The 12,057-nt window shown below is 43.8% G+C and overlaps 1 protein-coding gene across 3 annotated transcripts in view; it reads right to left on the bottom strand.

Annotated features, from left to right (window-relative positions):
- SH3PXD2A (SH3 and PX domains 2A) overlaps positions 1 to 12,057 on the bottom strand; it is a 229,417-nt gene that overhangs the window by 141,026 nt on the left and 76,334 nt on the right. The gene's annotated exons all lie outside the window — the stretch shown is intronic.

A 12,057-nucleotide genomic window follows, 5' to 3' on the forward strand; every position in this document is an offset into this window, starting at 1 on the left:
CAAGAAGTTTGAGAATCAGCAGCCCCTGCTTTGCTCTGGCTGTTTGCTAGTCAATATGCCCATATAATCTTAGCTACTCCACCTCCTGCCCCACAGAGTGCAAAAATGAGTGTCAAATGCATCTGTACCACATTTCTTAACCAAAATGCCCTTCCTGAAGAGCTGGAATATACCCCTCTTGTTACACCAACTCTTTATCTGCTCTTTTAGAAAACACACTATGTAACACCTGGCTCACTGGGGTCTGATAAAGTCAATAGGTTTCTATTTGCTGACACCAGTTGTGTCAGGGAAGGACCATACGGTCCCTGCTCAGCTTTTTAAAGCAGAGGCCTTAATGAACTGAGCCTATTAAAACATTTCCACTGTCTTATAAGCTTTTATGAGATTTGCCATCAATGTTGGTGTGACACTTAGCCAGAGATACGGGACCAGCGCCAGCCCGACTGACAGAGCATCTCCCGTAGGTCCACTGAGGCTGGAGACCTTGCAGCAAGGTCACTGCAGGGAGGTGGGTTTGCACCACACCCTTGCCAAACAACACTGGAAAAGCACAGTAAGGTCCCAGCCACATCCTCTGACTGGCAATAACAGAGCTTGGGAGACTCCACCCTTACGCTGGTTGGAGCTGCGAATAAAATAATATTTGCACTCACACCACGTAGATCAAAGTCTTTCATTATTATTATTAGGAGGTAGGTCTTGCAATAACTTGGTGTTATGGCATATGCTCCTATAGGAATGCTGCAGGTAGAAATTGAGGGGTAGGGAAACAAAGATGACTTTGCAAGATGACCAAATGAGCACACAGTAATGGCAGCAATAAAGCCGGTCCCCAGATCCCTCTGCTACAGAGAGATGTAGAAGTAAACTACATCTAAGTTAGCATTCATGGCCAGAAAATCTGTCTTAAACATTTATTCTAATGAAAAACAAATCCTCAATCTGCCACAAAAGAAGCAAAATTCTGTCCTATGGAAGACCTCAATTAAGTCAGCTGCCAGGTACACATGTACCACATTACAGGAGGTGAAATCCAGCACTCAGATTGGCAGGGACATTGCTCCTCAGAGCAGCTGTGGTATCTGGAAGGCACCAATTAACACAGAAATTGAACAAACAAACAGCTTGGCGGCAAACATAACTAGGTGCCTGTGCTTGTCAGAGTCTGGAAATCAACAGCTAGGGTTTCAGAGAGCAGTATTCAGAAACAAACTTCCCTGTGCTTCGAAAACAGAGCACTGTTCTTTCTTTCCAAATGGAAATGCTCTCCCAGAGCCCTTCAAGCTAAACCTCGGACCAGTTTTGAGCTGAATTTTCAGCAGGCTGACGTGGAAGCAAAGCACTGAACAACAACCAGACCACTGCTGGCCAGCCTGACACAGGAAGCTTGTCTGCAGGCAATGCCACCATCTCAAGGGCATCATTCCCTGGTTCCAAGCATCTTTTTAATGTGTGACAAAGACAATCTACTGTGGTTATTTCTTCTCTGCCTGCTCCTATTCCTGATAAAAGTGCTGTTGATTTCAAAGGTACAAGGGCACATCGGATTGCCGACAGTACACAGACGAGAAGGGCATTTCGACTTCCAGCTCACATTCAGGTCTGACCATGCCTACCCCTCTCTGTGCTGACTCTGAAGGCTCTTTCCCTGCCTCCCCTGTGCTTACAGCACAATGACTGGCCTCTGTTGCATGCAGCTCTCCCAGACAGGAGCATTTCAGCCATTTCCAGCTCATGCCACTTAACACAAAATACACTCATCTCAGCACCAGCACCGCCTGCTAAAACTGCACGAGAGCTGAGACTCATTCCCTGAAAAAATCAAGTTCTTTTTCCAGATTCTTCCACAAGCAAGTAAATTCAGTGCTTATATATGCAAGAGCATCTCAGAAAGACAGAGCTGCTGTCCTAGATAGAACCTCCTCTGGGTAATGCAAAGAGCCTCCGTCTGAACTCAGGAGAAAACAGCGCTGTCAGGCAACAGCAGCTTCCCCCACTGGAAGATGCAGAATGAAAAGCCCCTTTCAAGGATTAATGCTCTCACCAATTACTTGCCCCTTGAAAGGAAATGTGCCCTCAGTCGAGGTGACAGCAGGACCCACTGCATGCTTTCATTTCCCTTTCATGGTTAATACGGCCTTTTTACTGCCCAGGAAAAAGGAAAAAAAGGCAGACTGGAAACTAATGTTTTGTTATTTTTTATTTTTATTAAGGATCACTGGGCCAAGCAGCATAAAAACATAAAAATAACCCCAAATTTATTGCTAAATTAAAGAAAAAACAGTAAAATGAATAGGCATAGAAATGTGAATTAGGAATGTGATCTGATAACTACCCTTTCGGGCCGTGATTAATTGCATTTGAAGCCAAGGAGACACGGAACAGCCAAACGGGACTGACTACTAACAAAATATACATGACCAAACAAACTGGTCTTTCTCCCTCTGTGCCACCACACCGGAATGGCAGCTCCCCAAGTGCTGTTTGCCTTTGTGTCCTGGTGTGCAGTGCTATGCAGGTCTGGCCAGAGTTATAAAGTCCCACTATTGGGTACCTTGGATAACCCCGCTGGGGTGGTCCAGCCTGCAGACTTGTGGTCTCCAAGTACTGGGTCGAGAATGGACAGATGCCATCTCCTTCATTTCTACATGGGGAATAACCATCCCTGCGTCTAGCTGCTACAGTTCAAAACTGCAGTTTCACCAGTTGTTACCACACACTGACAAAGGACAGAAGATTTAATCCACTCTGTTGCAGCAACGTAAGAGCACTGAGTTTGGTTGGGTCAAAGATCTATCTGTAATCCTGCTCCCTGTCCACAGAGTAGTCAGAAAAAAACAAGGAAGAAATTCAAAGAACAGGATGCATGCAATAGGATCCATCTCCTGATATATATTCCCCATTCCTGCACATCAGGTGTCAGAATTTTTCTGAATTAAAAATTGTTTATAATAACCACTGTTGACTCCATCCTACAAAAACTGCACTAGTGATTTCTTGAGCTCGCAGATGGTGCATTCCCTGTGGAGATCTCTGGAAACAAGTTTCATAATTTAATCATTTACAATTTAATCATAATTACATACTCTCTTTTCACTTTAAGCTTGCTTTCCAGATTTCAGAGGCTGTACCTGTTGTTTGCATTCTGAGAATCAAAAATAATTATGTCCTTGTCATTTTCTCAAATTCTTCATGATTACACAAAATTCCATGTCAGACAGAAGACTTCTCATCTACTTATTTTCCTCATGCAGAAGATAATTCACCTCTCTAATCCCCTCTGTCATCCTTCTCAGCACCTTATAACACCTTTCTTGAGAGGCAACACACAGTGTCCACAATGTGGGGAAACCATAGATTTCCACTGTTGAAGCTGTGTGTTTTGTTCTCCACTCCCTGTCTAATTCCTTCAAATGCCACGTTTGGCCTTCTGGCTGCTGCTGACTACTGAGCTGTAGCTTTTGTGGAAACATCCTCAAACCTACTGAAACCTCACTGCTGGATTGCAATGAATCTTTTTCTTCCTCCGTCGCACCGCTTTGTACTTACCTGCACCAAATTGTGTTTTTGCCATCAGAACCATGAGATCCTCCTCCTTCTAGCAGTCAGCTCCCAATTTGAATACCCTCAGTAACTTTGTGACTAGCTAAGTTAGTTATAACTCTAACATCCCCTTTTGCAGATACTGGGTTGATCCTAGAACAGCTCCTTCAAGAACCTTTGCTGATAAAAACAACTTCCTTTTTGGATATGAAGTTTTAAAGTCTTTGTTCCAGCAGATTGCATCATTTTAAACTGCGGGCTCATTTGCACCTATTGGCTTTCAGTCATCAATTTTAAAAACTTTCCTGTAATATTTTTAATTTCAAGTGTCAGAAACCAAGGATTATTGTTGTTGTCCACAACCATCAAAGCATCCAGCCTGAAACAGAGACTCCAATCTGGCAGAAAATAAGCTTACAGCCTATGTCAGTCATACATCAAATAACAAGAAAGGCTGTTAATATAATTATCTTCTTATTGCTATTTTGGGAGGCACAGTAGGTTTTGATGGAGCTTGCAGTAATAGGATCTCTTATGCCATGATTTACAAGCACGTCTGTCTTGAACAATTTTCCACATGGGAAATTAATCACATTCTGCTTAATGGGAGGGAAAATATCCCTTTGCAGTTTCAAATTGGATTTGCCATGGTCAATTGGACATGGGATTCTCCTTTATCCTTAGTTATAATCCGAGGTGTAGTGCTGTCATCCAAAATTTGCTGTTAGACTCCGCAGATGGAGATAATTCATTAATTGGCAATATTTTTACACAATGCTCCTTGGCCCACAATGAGTTAAGGCAAATCTACCAACATGGCATGGCCCAAAAATTGGACTGTGGCATATGTCAGGTATTGTGCATAGTTATTTCAGAAACTACGCCCTAGTAAATTTCAATTACAGACTTTGTACAATCCAGTGCCATTACTTCTCTAGTAGAGAAATACTCAGCTCAGGTTTCAGAAGCAGGCAACACATCTCCCCCACCAGTGCACCGACACAGATCACCCAGCTAACTGACACACAGAGTCCTGCAAGACACCACAAGGAACTGAATATGAGGTCCTCCATGTGCCTGGCCAATGACAAACCTGCAGGTTAGCCATTCTTAATTCTCTACAAGGACTCAAGACTGAACTATCCAGAAACTGTAACTGACTTTCCCTAATATCTTTACTCAGATCATTTGCAAAAGGAATTTTAATCCCTTCCTCTTTTCTGCAGGATGCAGAGCGAATGTCTTGGTGCCGATTCATCTCTACTGCATATCTCTGAGAAACACTTCAGCTCGGAAAATCCCAATTATGTTTTCAGTTCCAGTGGAAAAGGGGTGAGAAAAACAGAACCAGAAAGAGTGAGGGAAAAGAAGATAGAAAATTAACAGTTAGTTAACTGGCACCACAGATAAAGAAGGTATTTCCAGGTAGCAGGAAAGGACATCAACAAGATGTGTGTCTCTGAAATCCTGACTTTGCTATTAAGAAGCAGAATGAAGTTACTCAATGTTCCTTTAAGGCTGAAAGACCAAAGGAAAACAGGGCAGCTTAATGTAAAAAGAAGTAATCGTATGACTGGAAACTATGAGTGCCCCTAGCCAAGCACCCAAAGGAACTGAGTAATGTTCATTAGTCAGTGACTTTATTGGTACTTGGGACTCTCAACTGCTGAGCAGGATTTAGACTCAAAGATATTCTGGGGTATGCTACTCTATTTATGTTTGGATAGAATTCAGCCTCACCCCGTGTAACATTTTTCCATGGCGATTCGAGCAGAAAAAGCCCTCACATTTTCCCTGGGCAGGACAGAAGCAGGGCTCTTCTTGGGATCAGCAGAGAGGAAAGGGAGAGGGGAAATGTCACAGCCCACCAGTGGTGTGAGGGCAGAGGGGACAGGGTGTAGAGGAGCAGGCCTCCTGCAGGGAACCTGAAGATGTTTTCCAAAATATTTATTCCCACAGCAGAACCCACCATCACAGATACTGTACAAACACAGGACAGCCCAACATTAGTACATCCACAGTCTTAATGGTCAGTTCTACTGGGGCTTTTGAACAATAAATCTGCCTTTGCACACACTTCAGTAACGGTCAGTTCCAATGACTTTGCTCTCCAAGGTGAGTGACACGATGAGGAAGGGTGGTGATGAGCAGATCAGCAGTGGACAAAGGACTCTGTACTGCGAGCCTCAGCTCAGCTTGCAGACCAGATTCAGAGTACAGGGGGATTAAAAGGACTTTTCCATTCTTTACTGCGGCTGCATCAAGCCTTAGCTTACGTATCCATCTTGAGAATTTCCTAAGTACGCATTTTCTAGCACAGTCTCCTTATATTACCTTCTCTTCAAGGAGAGCCATTTGAATCCCAAACAGATCCTTAAATCACTCTGAGTTAATACACAGATCTTCTTTTTCATGTTATTTACCCAAAAGAAGTACAAGACAACTCTTTTTCACAGGTATTTCTTTGTAGTTTAGCAATGTTTCTGATTTTTCTATCAATGACACTGCTTTCCACATAGTTTAGCTCACATTTCCTCAATTTATGTTCATGTGCCAAGAGGACAAGACATATTTCAGCTATTGCTTTCAATTTTAATTATATAATCGTTACTTGAAAAAAGAGAACTGTTTTGAAAATACATACAGTACCAAACAAACTAATTTACTTTCAATATTTTGAAGGCATGCAGAGCATTACCTATAAGGACACACTGACTCTTCACTGCCTAGGAGTGATTCAGGAGGTTCAATCCTGAGCCATTCCAACAAGTCACAGAATCATTAAGATTAGAAAAGACCTCTAAGATCATGTAGTCCAACTGTCCACCAACCATCAAATTGCCCACTGAACCATGTCCCAGAGTACATCTACACATTTCTGGAATACCTCCAGGGATGGTGAACCCACCACCTCCCAGGGCAGCCTGTTCCTGTGTTTCACCACTCTTTCAGAGAAGTTCTTCCTAATACCCAACCTGAACCCCCCCCTCCTGCAACTTAAGGCCATTCCTTTTCGTCTTATCACTGTTACTGGGAGAAGATGCCAACCCCCATCTTGCCACAACCTCTTTTCAGAGGGTTGGAAGGAGCTGACTGCTTTAGATCATCCTATAACCCCCAGGATGTACACCTATATGGTAACAAATGCACAGCTCCTGAAATTCCCTGAGGAATCACAGGCACCAAAAAAAGCTGCAAAGAAAAATTCTTTCCTGGCCCTTTAGAGGCACTGCAGTAGAGGAACTCTTCAGAATGGGAAGTGCACGTTTCCAAATGAAAAAGGCATGAATGAGAGCTGAGTCTGGCCCCAGCAGCAGTATGACTGCAAAGCAAACTGAACTGACTAACATCAGAGATGATGTCTCATTGCCAGGAGTGAAAACACAGCTCAGATACATGCAGATTAGGAACATATGCAGCATCTGTGATCCTGCGGCAGGCATCAGCCAGCTTCAGGCTGCTAAGGAGAGGAGAAATGAGAGAAGCTTAGAGGGGACAGTCCTTCACCAGCACTGAGCAGCTTAAAAAGGACTCTGGAAAGAATACAGGCACCCACATTGGGTACTTTGCAGCACCACAAGGCACTGCATGGGTATAAGGAAGCAAAGAGAAGCTGTGCCCCTGTGTTGGAAAGAAAGCAACATGCAAGAGCGACAGAAGCAAGAGACAGAAGTTAATGGGACTCAATAGGATTATCCATGAGGAACCACTAGCAAATACAGATTTTCCTGCCAGCAAGCTGATGCTCTTGATGCTCAGGACAACTGTTTTCCTTCCATTGTATTAAAATAACTAACCAATTTGAAACAAAAGTCAAATTTCCAAATACACAAACGCAGCAGGAGCACACTGACACTTCAGAAAAAAGGAGCAGGGGTCAAATGACACTCAGGCTGTTCTGAAAATTTCCTGCTGGAGTTTTTCACTCTGTAAAACTATCCTGAAGTAATCCAAACACTCCAGGTGGAAAAGCAAGCTGCTTCCCTAGGTCAGCCTGAGACCTGCTCCTGTGATCCTTCACTTGCCCACCCAATAGGATGGGAAGGAGGCTTTCACTTGCTTCCTCAACATCTGGAGCCTAGAAAAAGTTCAGACTGTGTCCCCTGTATACCAGTAGGAGGTTCCTACACCCTACCTGTACCAACATCTGTTTGCACGAGGCCACGTTTCATGAGCCTGATGCAGGATGAAGTCAGTAGTTTGCTCTACCATACATCCAACTCTGTACCCATGCACTTTTACTGTGGCCTCAACATCACAATAAACCACACCTCCAGCAGCCTCCTGCAAAGCAAAAGCTACTGGAAAACAGCTGGGATGGGGTTCCTCTGGTCCCTTTCATGCTGTCCTGTGAAAGCCTCACTGTGTCTCCACGACAGCCCAAAGCCCTTTGATGCCCATGTTTATATCTGTCCTTTACACCCTCCTGTCCTCCAAGGATGAAGCGGTGGACCCTCCTCTCTTACATGGCCTACACAAGGCAAGCAGCCAAGAACATTCCTTTCCTTTGCAAAGAAATCAATTCACCATAATGTAGCAATTTAACACCCCAACAATTAAAAAGCTTAAGCTCAAACTTGCACTTCCACACATTTACTCAGAAGGGAAGAAAACCAATAAAAACACCATATAGCCATCACCAGAACTACCTCCATGAAAGCCCTAATTCCCTATATTGCTTTAATTAAAAGCGGATGAATAGCAGCCTAGAAACTTTTAAGAGGAATACAGCCAATCTACAGGCTTGTGAGAATAAAACAGGAGGAGGGAAACAAACACAAAAATCCTGCCAGTGTAGGGCTTACCAGAGGATTACAACACCTTGCCTCCCTCCTCAGGAGAACTGGAGAGCAGAGAGAGCAAATCTACATTGCCCTTGGGATCGGGTGGTAGGAGCAGAATGCAGCTCTTGGGACATCAGCCCTGTCAGCACAGCTCATCTTCATGGCTCCCCAAGTAATGTTCCTAGAGCTGACGCTGCAGAACCAAGGATCTGGTCTAATTGCAAAAGAAAGGGGCGCAAGGGGAGAAAATCCTGTCAGATGATGAATATAGCTGACCTCTGGAATGGAGAACAACTCGACAAGGAATAATCTAATCCATAAGAGTGAAGTATTTATCACTGCTGTTACAGCAACAGACCACCCTGCTCCAGGGACATCTGCAGACAGATGTGAACACAGCTTGTAAGCACGGTGATAAAGGCACTGTTTTGTCATAGGTAATTTCAGAAGGGCTTTACTGCTGCATTACTTGAGTGCTATGTGATGCTTTATGGATTTTTTCTTTTAACACCATGGAGAGATGTGGAAATTCTCATTTGACTCCTCTTTCTGCCCCAAAAGTTAGTGCAGTGAGACCAGGGGGAGATCCAGACCTCCTGTATCCCACCCATCTTCTGTTTCCGCCCTGAAAAACACCTGCAGCAGAGGGAAAAACTGGAGATGAGCGGTGGGCAGGATTACTGACTAACCTTGGGATAACTGATGCTTTCTGAGATCACACCCTACAGATGAGAGAAGGAAAGAAATCGAATCCAAATGCCTGTGTGGGCTCCAGCAGTCCCTGTGCACTAACCCACACACAACAGGGAAGTTGTCCCAGGGGGTTCATGGGAGCAGCATCCCCACACACCCAACATGCACACACACAATGAACCCAAAACGATTGTTTTTCCACTTGGGTGAGAGAAAATTAAAACCGTGCAAAAGTCGCTTTGCTTCAGAAGGAAAGCAAATTGGCTTTGCTTAGCTTTACTCCACTTTAGCCTCCTTATCAGTTTGATTTCATTCTTAAGTCTTTTTAAAACCTAGTGTCATATAATCTGGCAGCCCCAGCGATGGGCTTTATATAGAAAAACACAGGGAAAGGCTTTTCAAAAGCACTCACACCCGCTGTAACCACTCCTGCTGAAGTCAACAGTAAATCCAACGATACTGCTGGGAGCAGAGGGTCAAGGCTGAGCAGGCTTGGTGGTACAGAAACCTATGAGTGGGATTTGCAATCTCTTCAAAAATGATTACTAATAACAAAGTATATTAAAAATAAAGAGCTGAGCCATGACCCTAAAAATATTTACATATCTGCCTACCTTGCAGCTTGACAGTAATTATGGGGGAGCTGATTTCTCTAATGTAAGCCAGGAATAAGGGTTCATATGGTTGTGGAAAGCCTTAGGTCACAGAGGGAGTCAGCTACAGTGGTTACGATGAAGGTACTCGAGCTCTACAGGACTGCTGTTGCACACACACACACACAACAACACTCCTTAGGTGCACCAGGATGTTCATAAACACAGTCATGCCAGCACCAAACGTGAAACGGGACTTCTCTGGCTGAGATGGTGCTGGATATCTGGAGAAAAAGCCCTAAAGTCCATTCATTTCTCAATGACCACAGTAGAACTTGAATCAGAAAATGAGGGCTAGTTAAGAAGCACTAGCAAAAAATGTGTATTTTATTATAGCTGTGCAGATCTGACTATGTGACACGAATTAATTTAACTTCAAAGGATGAAACATTGTAATTACAAAGCATTGCACTGACTACAACGATTTCCAGGCTATGATGCAAGTGTGACTAGAATAATATTGTGGGTACAGGATTACTCTAGTTCCCTATTAATGCCAAAAGGAAGAAGGATATGACTTATTTTCTCTTCCTGACAAATCAGCCTAAGACACTGCTGAATCAGATATGCTTGCAGCTTAAAATGAAATAAGTAAAAGAGTTTAACTTTTATTACTAAGTTTAAGGATGCATTAATGAGAATGTAAAACTAAATCTTATTTAAATACCTGCATTGTTCACTAAATAAATCCTTAGATTTACTAATTACTTCAGAACAGACAGTGAGGAGAGCTGGAAAAGGTCATTTCCATTGTTATTTGTTGCCACGCAATTTCACCCCCAGGTTCCTGCACAATACTGCAGTCTTCACAGCAAACATTTCAAGGGAAAATGTTTCAGGTGCATAAAGGCTACAACTGTTCCCACTACACTAAAGCCATAAAACTATTGCAACTGAACCAAAACTTGATAACAGCTTAATGGCATAGAGCAATATTTGGAGTAAATTGAAGCTGATCATATCATTCCAAAGCTCTTTTCCAAGTTAAAGGGCTCTTATTTACAGTTTTTACTTACACCCAAAAGACTGACATATTTTAACTAACTTGCCTTCCTTGTCTTCTTAACCTTGGTCCCTTTCCAAGAAAAGAGATGTCATCTGGCCACAGATGTGGTTTCATTTCCAGCAGCAGAATTAACCCACAACACAAAATCCCTTGTGTTGATTTACTGAATTGTGATGCATATCCTGAGAAGTGAGATTAGCCAGTATTTCCATGGTTAAACAGGTTGGGGGAACAGGCTCGAAGTGCCTCTGTTACCACATCAACCACTTACATGAAACAAATCTCTAATTCCTATTTTACATCTTTTGGCATCAGACACCACCATTAAGCAGCATACGCCAAGGACCACCAATGGGTCAGAATGACCAACACTGCTGCTCACTCAATCTCCTTATATACAGGTCACCCTTGGGGGTATCTGCTGGCAGAGATATCTCAGCTGCTCGGTTTCATGTAAGAAAGACCATGCAGTGGGAAGAAGCCCAGGCAAGTTGCTCAAGCAAGCTCCAGAGGGACAGCAGCGCATCCCCAGTTGTGGGATGCTGCAGTGATTGGGTGCCAAGCAGAGCAGTATCAGGCTAGGAAAGAGCAGTATCAGGCTAGGAAGCTGCTTCTTGGCTCTGCAGCTGCTGGCTGCCCGCTGGTGGCTCTCCCGTCCCCTGTCACCACGTAACAGAGCCAGCAGCAAGGAGCCCCTTTTTCTCCCAGCCCCTAAGAGAAGAAGGTGGCTAGGGCATTGTACAAAGTAAATATTTATGTAGCTGGGGCCTTCCTTCCCCTGTCCTTTATTTTCTCCCCCTTCTTAAAGTGCCACAGATCAGCTGTTTTCATAATTGTGCAGGAAATGGGTTTCCTGCTGGCTGGCAGCTTAACACCCTCGTGCACTGAGGCTGCACCACTGCTGCCTTCTCCCACATCCACCCGGGTTCTGCAGTGGATGGCTTTGGCCAGAAGGGAGATGAGACAGGGAAGCAGGCACAAAGCAGCACAACGACTCAACAATCCTTGTGGTACTGAGGAACCCCATTGCCTGGTCCGCAGGTCAGCCTGGGATCCTGGGAGACGTGATGCTGTTTATGCCACTTGGGAATAAACATCCACAACATAATAGCACAGCTTCCTGCCTGTATGCCACTCAGGAAATTCAGGCATATTTCAAGCTTGCAACTTTTTCTTTGTTCTTCAGACAGTTGTCCACTGGTGAGGTTGCTAAATGGCTTATTATCTATAGGTGACTTCTCCTCCCAAGAGGAAATCTGCTAAACACAATTTGGCCTTTTCTGTGTTTGCTAGAAATATTCTTCCTTCTGCTCTCAGTATCATGAAAGTTAATGACTTAAATAGATCAGCGATGACGACACTGCCTGGTGGGAAC

Source organism: Phasianus colchicus, chromosome 8 (genome assembly GCF_987193195.1).
Source record: "Phasianus colchicus chromosome 8, bPhaCol1.hap1.1, whole genome shotgun sequence".
NCBI lineage: Eukaryota > Metazoa > Chordata > Aves > Galliformes > Phasianidae > Phasianus > Phasianus colchicus.